Raw genomic sequence first — 18,281 nt, forward strand, 5'->3', positions numbered from 1 at the left:
TTTTTTTTTTTTTTTTTTTTTTTTTTTTTTTTTTAAAGGAGCTACTTTAGCTAATTTTAGTTGAAATGTAGCACTAGTTCACAACACTGGGATGAAAAGCATTTAAAAATGGGGTATGGTTATTTCTGCTCATTTTTAGTTTCTATACATTTAAGCCTCAGTTAAGACTGTATATATGAGCTTCTGAATCAGTTTCCAGTTGCTCCTTGGAGTTTGGCTATTGTCTTTTGTGTGTCAAGCTTTCAACTTGCATGCATAGTGAATTTCATTACAAGTTTATAAAGTCATTGCAATTTTAAAATTTCAACTGAATTGCAACATCTTTTAGCAAAAGCTGTGTGTTCAAGCAGCAACAATATTAGTGAATTCCTGGAATAGAAGATTTGAAGTAGTTATTGAACTGAACTTAAAAAAAAAGTTCAGGCAAAGCTGATGATACTTTTTTTCTTTTTTTTTTTCTTGTTTTTTCTTTTATTTTCCCCACTCAGTTTGGTGCTTCTTACTTTCTCTTGTGGTTCTCAGCTCTCTACTCACACTCTCAGTGTGTGAAACACCTTTACACATGCTCCTGTCCTTGATGCTCTATACTTAGTATGCATATTTTCAGCTCAAGCACACTCAGCTTTGTGACTGGTTCCCCCAGTTTCCTTGTTTCTTTAGACCTGTTCTTTTTCACCCTAAAATACCAGTTTTTGTCCTTCTCTGCCATCTCTGAAGTGTTTCAGATCCACTCAGAAGATCAGCTCAAAACACCTAAAGGCTCACATAGGTCTCTTCATTTTCCCTGTACAACCTCCCTCTTCCAGGAGTTCCTTGCCTCCAGGGTGACATATTCCTCCCTCTAATCCTCCCAGTGAAGACCCATTCATGCCTTTACAACTCTACCTCTTTCAGAAAGGGACAGTTTCTCAGAGTCTGCCCAAAGATGCACGCTGCCTTGACATCTCTTCCATGCTCTTCCCAGTCTTTTGTATGGAGCAGTTCTGCTGGACTCCGTAGGCAACAATCTCTTTTCCTGCCTCCCCTCCCAGCCATCACATGCCACTTCTAGTCAGGAGTTTGAAGCCCACTGGTTTGTTTGTATGTTTTCCCCATGGTCAAATATACTGCTGTTTCTCTCTCCGTTCTTTCCACAAGTCTTCCTCCTGATTCTCCTCTGCATTCTTCCCTGAAATTCCTCTTTACTAGGCTTCTAAAAAAAACAAACAACAATCCCCCTCCCGTACTCCCCAACGTGGTCTGCAAAGTGCTCAGCAAGAGTCTAACATTAATTTATTGATAGTCTGCCAAAAAATGTTACTTCATCATGTGTTCCCCTGCCTGATTCTACTCTTGTGCCTACTGATTATATTCAGAGTCCATATACAAGTTTCCCATGGTAGGGGTTGTATGTTTTTTTCTGTGGATATGTGTCCTGTACCAGAAATGCCTGTTTCTGGGGAATGCTGAGCCAGCAGGATAATATGTTGTTTGCCTAAAGGTTTTTGCTGTTCTCTTCTCCTGGTATTTTTAGGGAGGATTATTGTTTTGTTTCTTTCCTTTGCATTGTTTTCTTCTGGCTTTGATTTGGTCACGTGGCCAAGATTGACTTTGAACAGCAGTGCTTAATCCTACTCTAACTTTTGACACGTTATCTGTAGACAGGTTAATGGAACAGAGGGAGGCAGAGTGTTATGCAGCAGAGAAAATCTGAACGCTGACATCACTCTTAGTTGGTTGAATAAACTCTAACAGGGTAACTAGTGTTGCCGTGCAATATTTAAATATATCACAGGCTATACATATGGAAAAATATATGTGATGACATTGCATTTTTTTCCCAGCTAGGTCCTTCAGGGTAGCAGCTGGATTGGTTTTAAGATAGGAGCTTCTTAATCGAGGCAGATGTAGCTCTCATCAGAAATTCATTTGAAGGTATATTCACATATGCAAATCATGTCACAATGGTGAAATGTAACCATGTAATAACTGGAAAATGTTATACCCATAAATCACGCTACCACGATCATCAAAATTTCCACTCAGCCAGGACAAATTCAACAGCATTTATGTCTTTTCAGCTTTTAGCCCATAAAAATTCTGTGTTTTTGGAGAGAGTGTTACACTGGTGATCTTAAAATTCCCAAGTCTGGTATAATGAGTCCTCAAGTGCGTTATAACTTACCAGTAATTACTTTTCAACATTTCTGCTTTCAGCAGTTAGTGTTTTATTCATAAACATTTAAACACTGAATTAGGCATAAAATAAGAATGTTGGCAACAACCTGGTTTAATTTCATTAACTATTAGGTAAACGTAGTATTGCTTCTTCAAATAATCCTTGGTTTGAATGCTAAAGATGTAATGAACTTCATGGTTCATAGCATCTGACATTGCTTAATTAATGGATGCATTTATAGTACATAGGCCTCGGTAATTGATTTATATGCATGATTTGCACATACAGCTGTTAGTTCCTGTAGGAAAGTCATAATTCAAATGCGTTCATATTTTCTAGATATGGGGAAAGGGGGAAAAAAAAAAAAAAAAAAAAAAAAAAAAAAAACACGTCACAAACTTGTCGTTCCCACAAAACATGATAGCAAATAAATAGTACAGGAAAAAGCCTACCAGAAGAAACATTAATGTTATAGCTTTGAGTTTTGACAGCTCACACATTTCAAATGGAAAACATGACAAAATGCTTCTCAGCATTTTTTCATCTTTACAATAGATGTGGTTAAGTCTATATATGCCCACACACCTCTGAGTCTGTTCATATTACAGTGGATGCAAGGTGAATGGAGTCCACATTTTCCATTGCTGTTTATCTCTCTCACTCAGATACACATAAACACACACAAGGTATACATAATTTAGATTTAGGAGCAAGTAGAATAAAGCTAAGAAAAGGTTATGCTTGATATTACACATGTTTAGTCTTGGGGCAAATCTTCTCCTAACTGAAGCCAAACATTGGAGACAAGGGAATTCAGCACAGGTTTCCTAGCCTGTCCAACAGATTACTTGTGAAAGCCAAAGTGGTGTGTTGAGAAGTCGATGCTGAAGAATAACTGAGCTCTGAGTGGAAAGAGGTCTCCTGTGTTTAAAAAAGGTTGAGGAAGAGAAACAGCTGTTTCTGGATTATCCATTATCTTGGAGCTAAGGCTGCATCCTTCCTACTCCTTTTCTTGTTGTTTCTTGTATTTCAAGCAGCAGTCCCATGTGCTGTGTCAAACATCTGAATTCTAGCAAGGAGAATTCCAGTTCCCTCCATCTTCCTCCTTTACACTGGCAACTACACTACACAAACAGTATACCTCATTTCAAGGGCTCTTGCAGGAAACGCTGTTTTTAGCGCTTTTGGTTTTGGTTATCAAAGCATTTCATTGTATATTTAAAAATGCACAGCACAGGCATCTTGATGACTTTCACAATCCTGGCTCCATTTCCTGGTGCTCTGAGGCAACACTTAGCTTTTCACTCTCAAGCCCCTTATATACTCTACATCTGCTATTCTAATGCCTGCATTCATCAGTAGACTGCCAATAATAAATTTTATTTTTTTCCTTTCTCTTTTCTTCCCAAAGGCCTTCCCTTGTGCACACGTTTGTCATTTCTTCACTATTGGCTGCAGATTGGTCAGAATTCTACGAACAATAATTCTATTATAATGGAAGCCAGGGGCATGGCTGGCTTTAGGATTTGACTGGAGGCAGGTGAAAGGGTGGAAAGGAGATTATTTTAAACTCTTAATCATCAGCCATCTTTTTTCAATATTCATTGACAAGCTGTAGTGGAAGCTTTGGAAGCTTTTTTTTTTTTTTCTCCTTTTTTATTTTTTTTTATTTTATTTTTATGTTTTATTTCTTATGAACCCAGGCACTCTTCCAGATTCTTATTCCTCAGCATAAGCCCAATGTTTTCCTTCTGGGGGTGGTACTGCAGTCTTGTGGATACAAATCTTTCCCACAGTGTTAGTGACTACATCCACATGGTACAGCAAAGCCTTCTGCTCAGACTGGTGGGCTAATGTGCCCCACATCAAAATGTCACTTGTATCAACAAGTCCTAAGACGTTTGAAGAGCAATGTCTGAGGGCTCAAACTGCAAGCCTAGCCCCTGCCTAACATCCACGTTTCTCACTGCTGTAGACACTTCTGCAGTGAAATATAGCAGTGAGGCAGTTCACGAAACTGTAGAGTATTATGAACAATCTCAGCTGTTAGCTTGTCCTGTGTAGCACTGGTGGGCACAGTAGAGCTATCACAGAATTATGGCATCACAGAGTAACTTACATTGCAGGGATGAGGTATGATTTTGGTATGATGTACACACTTCAAGGATGAGGTCACAATTGAGCCAAACTGTATGACCATATAAATATGCTTTCATTTTAATAGTATGTCCATCTTATGGTATCTGTGTAGAACAACATGGTAACTGTGTGGAACTGTTCTAGGTGTCCTGGAACTGGACAGTAATTGGGATTTGGATCGTGGGGGAAATTGTCTCAGTTGCTGTTATCTTTTGTAGTGGAGGAAGCAGAGACACATTTAAGCTATGTTTAGAATAAATTCTATTGACATTATTGACTGATTTTATATCATACACAGTAAAAGAGAAGTAATTTTAAATTGTACATCTAAAGAAGAAGAAAGAATAAATGTACTATGGTCAGATGATTAAAAAGAGTATCCTCTCATCCTCTTCAGCCTGTTTTCACTGATCTGTGACACTATTTGCAAGAATTTAGATCATGGGTTTAAATTTTCAGTGGGTTTGGCCTCTAAAATTATCTTCAAATCATTAGATATTTTTCAGAGCAACAGAATGAGTTTCTTGGAAGATATAGACAAATGATGATTATCTAAGATAACAATCACTAATATAAACATTTTCTGCTAAAGTTTCCTCCTCTCCAGCACATAATTCAGTTCTTGTTGATTTCAAAGGTAGTTGAGTTTCACCTGGTCACTAGTTACTAAACAGCTTCCAAAGTTATACATATTAAAAAAAGAAAAAAAGAAAAAGAGAGAGAGAGAGACAAATCCAAAGCATTGCTGCTTTGCTAGGAGTAATCTTGTAACCTTTTCCTGGCAGACTGTAACAATAATAACAATTATATATAACATGCATATACACAGATTTCCTTTCCACTTTTATGTCCTCAGTCATCTGTAGTTTAAACAGTTTATGCAGGTGAGTAAAAAATAATTGTCTTTCTTTGGAAACAAAAAGGGGGTGTACAGTTAAAGTTAGAGGAATAAAATAAGGAAGAATATTGTGAATTTTACATTGAGTTAAAACAAAACAAAACAAAACAAAACAAAAAAAAACCACAAACAGCTAGGTTTCTTTGATGAAAACAGACTTGTTTCAGTATTTTTACTCTTTCCTTTATCTTCTCCAGCATTGCAAGTCTCCCTGAGACAAGGCTTGAACCTGCAAAACATCCTAAGCTGCATTCTTATTGTTGAACTAGACAACTGGTAGAGAATATGTATCAAGCCTGTGTTCTCTCTATTCAGAGAAAATAATTTTTAAGGCTATCATTTCTAAGAGTCAGTTTCCTATTTGTGTGCTCCCATCTGGTGTTCTTTCTCACTATGTACTGGGTTCAGGTAGGCACTGCTGTCAGAGCTAGTCCCTCTCTGCTTGTGCCCATGTCCAGGATGTGCAGGCAGGCAGCATTCCCATCCGAGGGCAGGAAGAAGTGGAGCACTGGGGTGTACTGTGCCCAAGAGCAATTCTGTTGGCTTGCATGGGCACTGCCAAGCTGTCCCTTGCCATCTGCCCATGTGGCATGCATGCAGCTCACCACACTGCTGGGCAGGGACTGCTCTTCCACAGCAGTGTAGCCATGGTTCTTCCCCTCCCAAAATGTGTCCTTACCCATGCAGAACTAGTGGAGTCCACAGGGATGATGGTAGATGAGGAACCAGCCAAGACTGAAGGCATTAGCTGGCTGATTAATGTGGCAGGATGCTGGTTAGTGTGCAGTTGATAGCACTGGAAACACCTGATTTTTCAATCAGCATTAATGCATCTTACTTGAGTGATGAATCTTGCTGTGTGCCATGGCCTCCTGACTTGTTCTCTCCTGTGCAATGGCTCCCAAATTTGTGACTGTGCACCAGGGAAAGATGCTCAAAGATGCTTTGGTCTCCTCTGGGCTATGTAAAAGCATGATGTGATCTTGTGATTAAAAATAAAGTTTCATGTAAGCATGTTCCTGGGGTAGTATTTGGATGTTCTGTAAAGGGATTACAGCTAATTCTAACTAAGGAACACTTTAAAACTATTAGGAGACAGTCATTTTATAAGTTCTACAGATGATTAAAAAGTCATTTTCTAAAATATTCTCACTGGAGGGTTTTCTCTTTTCTTAAAGAAAACATTTAATTGCTCCAATCAACCATAACTGCTTTCTGTTTATGATGTAATTTGTATACCCTGATCACAAGGTATATAGCTATTTTTCATATTTGTTTATGAATGTATTCCCTGCTGTTCCTATCAGTCACCTTTAATTGATGATAATTTGCTGGCCGTTAAAGAAGGAAAGACCAAAATGAGATGTAAAGGGGAGCACTCTGGTTTGGCAGTACCAGAATCTGACATATCTTGCAATTCCCCACTGATAGGCACAGCTTCTTTTACCACCTCATATGAGACCAGCAGCTGACATCCCATTGCACAGATCAGTTGGATGTTTGATTTTAGCTCCAGAATTTGATCTGGCATTACCCACTTCCTGAGGATGTGACACGGTAACTAATGGTGTCCTCATACCTTAATATCTCATCAACTTCCTGTCTGAGCCCTCAGTCTTACCTGATAAATTATCTTCAGGTATTGACTAAATAGTGACACAGGTGAACCAGGTATCCAGACAGGGTATAGCAAACACATTGGCAAACTTGCCTGCCTTTAAATCCTACATGTTACAAATCTAGCACAATTAATGATTTTTCAGAATCAGTGTTGCATATGGCTAAATGGTGTTATTGCCCTGTAATTTGAACTATCACAGTATTTTTACTTTAGAGTACAGGGAAACAGGCAAATTCAACAACTTCCTCTGGCAACTGAGATTTGGCAAGCATTTTGACTGTAGCATTTACCGTAGACCAGTGTGCAAGGAAGGGCTATTAGTCTATCAGCTTGCTGTAGCTCCCTCTCAGGACAAACAGCTCCATTTTGTTAGGAAAACAAAACACAATAAGCAAATGCATTACAGAACTTTAAATTTCATTCCATATCAAGGGTTTGTGTCTCATCCATGAGAGCCAACATTCAGCAGTCTCTTATCCATTGATTTATGCTTATTTTCTTGTAGATTTGTTTCCTCACTAGAGTAGACCGAGAAAATACCAGGCACATTTTTCATGACGTAATTCTGAATCACCTAATTTTATTTTATTTTTTTTTAAGGAACACAGAGCTTTTGCCCATAGTGCATCGGCTCAGTAAATGAACCTCTGGCATGGTATTTGGCACTTCTGTTGCTATGGGAAATCAGCTGCCAGTGGTTTAATTGCTGGGACCACTCTAAGATTGCTTGCTTTCAGGAGTCCAAAACCTAAATTTCTCTCAGCATTTTGAATGTTCAGACCTTGCATGAGAGTCACTTGAAACCAAAACTTCAGTATGTTTTCTCCGGAGTTCTCATGAATATTTTGAAAGCTGAAACATTTTTATTTGCTTTAAAATAGTTCCCAGGAGCACCTGCCAAAGACTGGGTATCCTGCTGTCATAAAAACATGAAACAACAGAGTGTCTGTAAGCGGCAGCAGTGCCGGGCAGCAGAGCACCAGCAGTGACTTGTTGGGCTCTCCCTACTCATGCTCGTGGTGCTCAGAATGAGTTGGGTTAGGCCTTTGAACTAGGAAAAAAAGACGCACTGCTGCCCAGGCTTTTCCACTACATGCCTGGCCTGCCAAGTTCAGAATGTGGCTTCCCCTTTGCTTGTAACCTTGGACTGGAAGGGGTCATGGTGTTCATGCTGACTCTGCAACCCGCATCCACGATCTCAGATTTCCTGTGTGCTTTTCCCAACATGCAGCAACCTGTCAAGTCTCTAGGTGGTTCACTGGAGTAGTGGTACTCACACTTGTGCAACTGTGAGCATAGCTAAGCTTCTGCTGACAATAACAAGATTGTCCCTTTGAGTAAGATTGACCTCACCCAGCATGACTTTTACCTTTAACAGCTAGAGGAATCATTGCTAGTGTGAGACTTGGCCTTTTTTCTCAGCACAGCACACCACAGTTGGATAATTTGTAGAAAAAGAGTAGATAATCAAGATATCCTATTATTAGTCCTTCACCCACTCTTCAGCTTTCATTTCTCCAGAGCTGCTTTTTTCCCATGACACAATAGTCTTCAGGATGTTATGACCACAGCCCATCTGGCCAAAAGACAAATAAACAGAATAAATAAAGCAAGCCTAAATCCTCAATCTTTGCATCATCTGTCAGTGACCAAGGCTGATGGAAAAAGGATGAGTCAAAAACACCAGAATATTTAGCTATATTCCATCCACAACCAAGGCTATGCATAGTTGTCCTGAGACAGTAATTCTCATGCCTCAGTTTTCTCATCTCTGAAACCTCATTTGCAGAGCCACCTTGAGTCCTTTACCTGAGTAACCTTACCTGAAAATTCAGCCTTCTTAATAACAGCATTTCTCTGTATCCTCTAAAGCAATGGTGGGCTGTCTTCTCCATGTGAAGTGAGCCTGAGAAGGAGACATTGTGGAGAGATGAGGAGAAAGGACGGATGCCCCAGCACCATGTGTTAGGATGAAACCCACCTGGCAGATGGCCTTTAGCAGGTACAATGTAGAGCCACTGCTGACAATTGTCAATGCTATTTAGAGGTCACTATAGTAAAGAAGTAAGGACATACAAATGGGTATTTTGTAATTGTCATCTCCCCTTTTTGCTCTTTCATATGTAAGTGCTCTTGTGATTACTGCCAAAAGGTGGCTAAGCAGGAGAGTGGAAAAGAACCTCCAATACAGAAGTCAGTATATGAGTGTAACTCATTTAGTCATTAACAGACAGGCCTCCAAACAATGTCTTTAAGGCACCCGATATTGTGCTATGGAGGATTTTACAGTTGCTGAAACATCTAGAGTAATTCTTGCAGCTAAGACAATCAGATCTTTGCTTTATCAGAAACTTCAAGTAAATGTTTCAAGAACATTTACAGCTACATATTTTTTACACTTATGAAATGAAACACCTCTTGAACTGTTGAAATCGATCCTGGGAAAATGCTAAACTAAGCTTGCATTTTAAAGAAAGAATTTGATCCCAAACTGTTAATTGTTATTTATGTATATTGAATAGTTTTGATTCCAGGGATGGAGACCTGGCTTTGTTTATTTATCTGAAAATCCAAATCTTACAGAGCTGTGCCAAACTATAAACTTTTCAGTTTTCTGATCCTAACTCTCAGCACAATGTCCAACAAAAAGTCTGTACGTAGTCAGAGACCACTCTGGCTTCACAGCTGATGGCTTCAGTCATCTTTACAATTGTGTATGTGAGTGCAGATCTGGGAAAGGTGGCATTATGCCAAACCTTTCCCAGAATGGTGGAGGGCTGACAGAGCTTCTCATATTAAACCACCTCCAATGATGAGAAAACCCATAGGTCAGCATTGCCCTGACAGTGCCCTTCTTGCCATGCACTAAAACATTGCTGGGGTCCTTTCTCAATGAAGAAAATGAATCGGCATAGACAGCTTTTGTTCATCAAGGAATGCTTAGTCTCACTAAGTTTTCAAGGGGCAGAGATGTGTCCCTCAGCAAATTTTTATTATACTTTACTGATAGTATCAGATTCAACAAAGAAACAAGGAGTGTTATGGCAAAGAAAAAAAAAAGGGGGGGGGGGGAACAGCTAATGAAACAGCAATGATATTGAAAGAAAATTCAGTTTTAAATGTTTAAATGCTTCCCCAGACTTTCACTGTGCAGACCTGACAGTAAAATATTAAACACTACAGCATCTCACTGAATTTTATGTCATTATAGTAACAATGTAATTAAACTTGATATAGTTTTACTTTTAATTTCAATGAAACATATTTCCTGTTTTTTTTTTTTTTTTTTTTCCATAAAAAATACCTTTGAGAACCATATCATCTAGACATTTCTTTATTTATCCTGATGCATCAGCTAGTACTTCCAATCAGAAGCTAGATTAGAAAGCACGTGAAAGTCCTTACAGGGTACTGTAATGTTACTAGCTAGATTTTTTTTTTTTTTTGAACATTTTAAATTAATAAGATAAAAGCTCCCTTTTAGGAAACTACTTGATGTGTTGCTGTAGACAAGATAGTGTCTGTGGATCTGCAATCTGCATTTGTAAAGAATACTTGATTCTTTTCCTTTTTTTCCTGAATTTGATACCTACTTTTTCTGTCTTGCAAGTTTACTTTTATAATACAGCATTTTTGCAAAGAAAAAAAGAGCAAGTATATTTGTATAGTATATAAGCAAGCCATTCTTCTTTTCAAACCAAACCAACCTAAAAACAACAACAACATCAACAAAAACACAAATAAACAAAAACAAATCAAAACAAAACATTTTATGTGCTAATTTACTAATCATTGCCACTACTAGCAGAGATGGCTGTAGTTGCTGAGAAGCTGTGGAGTCCAGTAGACAAGTTGTATAATAAGAGAAACTTGAATCCTGGATTTAACATGGTCTTCCTACTGCCTTTCTGCACAGCATTGTGGAATTCACAGAAGGCAAGAGTTTTAAAACAGACTTTTTCAAAATACTTCAGTTTTGAAATAATGAAGAAAATAACCCTAAAGGACCTAAAGGACACTGAAAGCATTGTCTGCACATCAACAGGCTTTGTGAATGCTCTGAATATTTGAAAAACAAGCAGTTGTGTAAATTGGACCCACAAACTGTCAAGGTTCCAGAAATCAAAGGAAATTACTGAAAATGTGGACTTTGAAATGCAGGCCAAACCACGTCTCAAAAGAAATCCAACACAATACTCATAAAGTTGGGAAATAAACAGAAATTATTAATCTCATTTTTAAGCATTTGTAAAGTGAGAAGAAAACTATTAAAAAACAGAAAAGAAATGATCTTATACATACAGCATTCAGAGTAGAGGTAGATCGGGAGAAAAAAGGGGATTGCATTCCACAAGCAGCATTGCACTATGGACTGGAAATAGCAATAAAAAAAATAAGGCAATAAGTACATAAAAATAATAATAATAAAAAAACATTTTGCAGAATTGCTGTATTAATTTGGAATGAATATGCACTAGGGAAGTTGTTTTTTAGCTTATCAAGTGGCATAACAACTCTGAACAGCACTCACTTAAATTCGTGGATGACTATTTCTTCCCCTACTGCATTTTAGGATTTAGTGGAATTTAGCATAAGGCTAAATCTAACTCACATTTATGATAAGATCAAGGAAAAAATTGACTTGTTGCTAGAATTTTTTTTCCACAGTTGTCTTGAATTGGCTGTGTGATTACACTCTTTTGGAGTTCTGAGCAGAAAATTGCATTTCTTGAAAGAAAATGGAATGGGACAAATTCTTCCTTCACATATAACATTTCCAGAGGCCTGTTTCTGTGGTTACAATGTCTTTGTGTCAGTGTAATAAAAGGAAGAATTAGATCTATAGTATTTTTCACAATATATTTTGACATTGTTATATAATTTTTGGCCTAGATCTTTGTTGGCACAAAAATGCTAATTCAGTTTGCTGACCACAGAATCATGCTTTGATTAAATCTTTTTTAACAAGAAGTCATTAGCTTATTGCCAGCCTGAGATCATTGTGACTGTCAGGTCAAGTGAGGAATTTGGAGACCTTTGGTACATAAATAGTTGTAAATATTGTCCTGTACAGATGAAGATGTAAGTCTAAACTGCAACTCCTAAAACTATTTTAATTTTCCAACAATAATAAATGCAAATTATGCCAGATGAATCTAAAACTAAGTCTATAAATCAAACATATTTGCACTTACGTACCTCAGAATGAAATTCAGCCCAGGACATCAGTTAGACTTGTTAGAGCTGATGTTCAGTTTTGCCAATGACAAAATGAAATGCTGAGAATCAGCCAATATTTAACAGAATGGGCCAAATCCTGCTCTCTGTTACATCCCCAGACCTCAGATAAGACGATGATAATTGAAATCAGTTTTGTTTCAATATTTCTTATATTTTAGGTGCTATGGAGCAATCAAGCAATATGACCTTTAGTGGTCCACCAAAGAATCAAGTTCTCCTCTGTACAGGATCCAAACTAATCAATATCCTGTTATGATCATAGCCTGTTATTTTTAAAGCTGAAACATACTGGGAATAGCCTGGACAAAACACTGGTCCCTGCAACAGCAGAGACTCAGCAGATTCACTAACTATTAGCTTGTAAATCCATGCTTTTCAGTAAAACGACATGAAAGTTTAAGCTGTATTGTATAATATGGCACAAACATACAACATCTATACCCACGTAAGCACTTAGGCCAAATCTCCAAACATCCAGATTTTCTGAGAAATGGGAACACTACATCAGTCCATACATCTACATAAATAACAAGCTCATATTAACTTGTCAGGTGTACAGGGAGTATAATCATCAAAAGCATGGGATGAAGTCAATAGTGGCACAAGTTCTAACTTTGCTCTTGTTTGATAGGAGGTGGAATTAACTGAGGGAAATCTTAACCCCACGGGGAGCCAATGCCTTTCCTTGAACCAGGGTGTCATCCATTGGTTTCAAGCAGCACGAGTGACTGATAGCATCCCTGACATGAAGAAATGTGGAGTGAAACTTTGACACATCAAGGTCTTCATCTTACCTTAGCATGTGTACTGGGTCTGGCTGGGATGTTAACTTTCCCTGCAGCAGCCCATACAGTGCTGCGCTCTGCACTTGTAGCTAGAATAGCAGTGGTATCACACCAGTGTTGTGTCTGCTGCTGAGAAGTGCTGGCACAGCATCAGGACTTTCTCTAACCCTCCTAGGGCGTGGGCAAGAAGTGAGAAAGGAACATCACCAGGGCAGCTGACCTAAACCAACCAAAGGGATATTCCATACCATATGATGTCACACTCAGCAATAAAAGGAGGAAAAAGGAAGAAGAGGGTGGGCTCTTGTTGTGAAAACGTCTGTCCTCCTCCCGAACACCGGCTATGTGCGCTGAGGCCCTGCTTCAAGGACGTGGTCAAGCATCGCTCATTTGTGGGAAGTAGAGAGTAATTTTCCTCTGTACTTCCACATAGCCCTTACTTGTTTTGTTTTGTTTTTCAATTTCCCCCTCCCTCTTCCCCTTCCCCCTTTTTTTCCCTTTAGTTGAATTGTTTAATTAATAATAATATTTCCTTAGTAATATTTTTTCTCTTTAATTAAATTATCCTTATCTCAACCTGTGAGTTGTTCTTTCATTTACATCTTCCCCTCCTCATCTGAGGAGAGGGAGTGAGAGAGTGGTTGTGGTGATCAGCTGCACAGTAAAACCACCACAGCATGGTTGGACTTTCATTTGTAGGAGCAGTGCAAAGTAAAAATGACATTACAGGTGTGCCTGAGCACATGTTGACTCTCTACTTAGAGGGGGGGGGAAAGGCACCAGACCTGTTCCTATTTTCATGAGACAATGACCAAGAATGCAAAACCAGCATGTGACCATCTGCAGTCAGCTTTATTTTAATTCAGGAATACAGGAGAGCACAATCCCTGCTCAGGGTACCTTTTTCCTTCAGAATAGGCTTGTTCTCCTCAAAACAAAATAGCCAGCAGCCCTGTTATTAAAATCAATACTGAACTCAACTCAGGTCATAATTGTCTTTCTATTTTCACATATTTTCTATTTTATGGTAAATGGTGCCTTTAACTAAATCACCGAAGAACTAATTTAGGGAATTTGTAGGTCAGATTAATAAAACAGCTTCACTTTTTCAGTCTCTTCTCCCAGTAAGGCTTGCACATATGCATTATACCATTTAAAATTATTAGTCTACCCTGTCATGGTAACCCTAGGATGAAGGATAAAACTCCTGTGTCCTTATATGTACAGGTTTTTTGTTACTCTGCAGTAAGCTGGGTGCAAGAGACCCATTCTGAGGGGTGTCCAAGTGAGGGGTGTCCAGGGAGCCTGTAATGTCTTATTCTTGTCACAGTATGGTGCTGTTCAAAGCTACAAATCTGGTCCCTCACCACCTGCCCACACAGGGTGCCAAGGTTTACCAGCAGGAGGCTTGTGGGTGGTTCCAGGGTGTACAATTAACAGCAAAATTACCAAATTTTGAGGGTAAGCAACTATTTCTCTTGGCAAAATGTTTCATGTTGTCTTTGTTAGTTGTGTTCAGGGAAAGGAAAAAAGCTGAAGTTTGTTGCTTTGTCTTTGGAGGTTTCAACTCTTTCCAGAGCCTATGTGGCAGGTTTTGGGAAGGGAATTTGCTGTAAGTAGAATATTTCAGGTAGATACAGATCATCAGTGAGCCCATTCCTTTGGGTCTTACGTTTCTCTGTGGTGCCTACAGCAGCCCAGGAAGGAAAACTGGGAAAGGTAAAGACATTATGTAAGCTTTATGCTGCACCTTGTTTAATATTATTTTCCCTGGATACATGTTTGGTCTAGGACTAGCTACTACAGAAAAGAGGGAGGAAAGGAATAAGCACCTCTAGAGTCTTTCAAACTCATATTTGAACTTGATAACGTGCTAAAGAATCTGTATGAAACAGTCTTGCTTTGTTTTTCCCTCAAAGCACACTAGACAGGCTATGGTATAACGCTCTGTATTCTGCATCTACTTGATCATTTTTTCATTGCTAATGGAAAAAAAACTAATGATATTTGACTTTCTTGTTTGGGGGAGGTAGGGGTGTACTTGTAATAGCAAGAAAAAAAAATCAGTACCAGTCAAAATGTTTTGTCCCTACACCATGGCTTGAGACCTTGTAAGCCAAGAGCTAATGCTATATGCACCCTTAAAATTGAAATAAGGAATGGTCCACAGCTGTTGTGATGTGGGTACAGGTGGCTCTAAGCATCTGAATGAAGCTGACCTTTTGCATACTAATGTTCCATTGCTGCTAATAAAAAGTTTTTTTTTTTTTTTTTTTTTTTTTTTTTTTTTTTTCGGAGATGGGAGTATATTACTAGTAATATACTGTTACTTACTATTCAGTAAGATTTATGTATTCTAACTACAATGAAATTAGAAAGGTCAAATTTTCTCCTCTTTTTTTTTTTAAAAAAATATTTATTTATTTATTTATTTTGTATTGTCTAACTTCTCACTCATCTTTGTTGTACTAATGAAATTAAGATATCCTTCATGATGTAACTGTAAGCTACGGGGATCTAAATTACCTTCATCTGGCATCTTTCCAGTATACTATAAATGAGGTAATTGTCCTTGACTATAAAATTTGCATTTTCAAGACTTAATTGCTATCATTACATCTTTTTGTAATTCTATTAATTTAACTGAATGGAGCATTTGGTTTTATGGTGAAAATTTGCATTAAAACATTGTACATCTAAATAGAATTTTAATATTTGTGTCAAAAGCTCAGTACAATTTTCCCACAGGACCTAAATAATTTCACAGTAAGAGAGCAGGAAACAGTTGCACTTTAGGTCAACAAACAGGTTTTCCTTTAGTGAATATTAATAGAACTTGCTTCAAGAGGCATTGTGTGCTGAAAATCACTCCTGAAAATCTCTGTAAGAGTCTCCATGCAGCAGTGTAGGTAGGGTATATGCTTGTTCTGTCTCAGAAGAAAGCGTGACTAAGAGCTCTGTCTTCTTAAGGAATTGTCTTCCTCTTCTGAGTCTTTCTATCCTGGCTAGTCTGTATGCTTTGGTATTGCCTGAGTAAGCGAGCAACACTTTCTCTACAGTCTCAAATGTGCACATAGTCATCTAGTCATGTTCCATTGTGCTATGAAATTAATTCATAGGTCAGTATGTTAGCAGCTTTTGGGGAAATATTTCTGTCTTCTGCAGTGACACCCCCACCTCCCCCCCCCGGCCCCTGTCTGCTACACAGCAATACATAGTATTTTAGACCTCTTAGTTATCTTTCTTTTCTTCTATCAGTACAAGGTGGTTTAGTCATGCAAAGGCTATGGACAAAAGGTTCAAGCAGTGTGAGGAATCTGAATTGGCTGGATATTTTACAAATGGCCATGATGCCATGTGTGCTATTTATACATGGGACTCAGTGCTAAGGTATGACTGCATTACTGAGTATGCATAACTGAATTTGAGTCAATCTTTTTCCAATATACTTGCATTGAATTTGGGGGGACAGGACTTTGTGTCAGGTCTTTGGAGGTATTTAAGCCCCTAGATTCCACAGGAAGAAGATCCCCTGTGGGTCTGGGGTCCCAGTCTTGGCCAGGCACTGCAAGATAACAACTGACACATATATGAACTGACAGACTTCCGTGGTGGCCAGAAAAGTCTATGCTATTGTCCATGCTGTGTTTGTAAATGTCACTGAGTTGTATAACCTATTATTTACAGAAGTAATCAAGCTGGATTTGTTTTATATTGAATGTGTCTGTATTTTTTTCTTTTTGATTTTATTTTTCTGCAACATGTGAGTAATATTTCACAAGAGAGAGTCTGCTTGTGACAAATCTCATTAACTACTCTTAATATATGTTGTATTTACTGGACTTCATAATCATCATGTAATTAAGCTTCACAACTGGCTTGTGAAGCAGGAAAGATGAAGGATGTCTCCATTAAAGAGATTTATGGGATGGTGAAATTAAAGACAGATTTCTGGAAGTGTATAGGTATCATTTCTCATTGATTTCAGTACCTAAATACCTCTGAGAGCCTGAAGATCTTTCAAAGAGGTGTAGTCAACAATTAGTACGAGACTAGACCCAAAACTTGGGGGCACAGGATGAAGTCTTTATATAAGATCATGACTTTGGGGCAAGTGCCACAGTTGTTTTGCCTTCTGACCATATTTCCTGGATGGGAATCACATTTTACTTTGGGGACTGCATGATGATTCAGCGTATACTGAAAATGCAATATACATGTGGTTAACTTCAGAGTAGGTAACCTGTCTTCTTCCATGCATGGCCATTTGCATGTACAATAATTCTATACAGGTCTTTGCCTGCACTGGAAAAGAATTTGTGTTTCACAGACTGGGGGAGAAGGGTTGCTGAGAGGTACAGCTCAGTGCTGAGCCTCCGAGTCCTGCAACCATTTGCTTTACCATTCAGTTGCAGTCAGAGCTGTGTCTTTCTGGGCATGTGCACAGGGTAAAAAGGCTCACAGGGTATCGGCTCTACTCAGAGACTGCTTTTTCCACTTCAGGGAGGACCCTCTGTATGTTTTTTCTTAAAGGGTGAATTTCATTTGATGTGAACATTATGCTAAGGATGAATTTCTAGGCAGTTTATATGGTAGTGCATTAGGGGAAAAAAAAACAAAACAAAACAAAACAAAACAAAACAAACAAAAAAAAAACAAAACAACAAAAAAAAAAAAACACTTATTCCTTTGAAAAATCCAGGTCTAGCTGTTAGAATCAATTATTTCAAACACCTACTGACTTTTCTGGCATATCTATCTCATTGAATCTTGCAAGTGATTTTTATGTACTTTAAGCATTTGATCACATAATCAGCTTCTGCAAAGCAATGCAAAGGATTCTGAGCACTGTCCTGGCAGATAGTCATGTCAAACCTGACACAAACAAACATAAGGAAAAATTGTTAGAATGCATTGTATCACATTGCATGCTAAAGCATTTGCTCTGGTAATCCACCATGCTGACGTGTCTCTCTGCAGATGCCATCTGAGCAGGGACTGTATCCTTAAAGTTGACATATGCATCACATTACAGCAGTGATTTTGTTATGTATCATTGGCATAATGGATATTCAGAAGAGATTAATAAACTTGAAAGGTGGCTTGAATCCATGTATTTCATCCATATTCTGGTGACTCAGAGCATTGTAGAAACTCATTTTATAACATCTCACGCTATCTTGGGCAAAGGAAAAGTAAACAGTCGCCTAGGGCAACAGACTTAGGAGAGAGGCTGTCCAGGTCTTGTTTCCTACTCCCTCTGTATTGGCAAAGACAGAAGCACAATCCCTTTAACTTGTCTCTCCACTGCCCCTCCCACTCCCCTTTCTCCAGCTTATTGCTGGTGGAAATTTAAAGACCTCTTTTTGTCCTCTCTTTCTCTTTCGCATTCACCCTCACTCTAAAACTTCTGCTGGTCTCTCCTGTCTTTTCTTCTCC

The sequence above is a fragment of the Oxyura jamaicensis genome, chromosome 2, assembly GCF_011077185.1.
Source record: "Oxyura jamaicensis isolate SHBP4307 breed ruddy duck chromosome 2, BPBGC_Ojam_1.0, whole genome shotgun sequence".
Classification (NCBI taxonomy): domain Eukaryota; kingdom Metazoa; phylum Chordata; class Aves; order Anseriformes; family Anatidae; genus Oxyura; species Oxyura jamaicensis.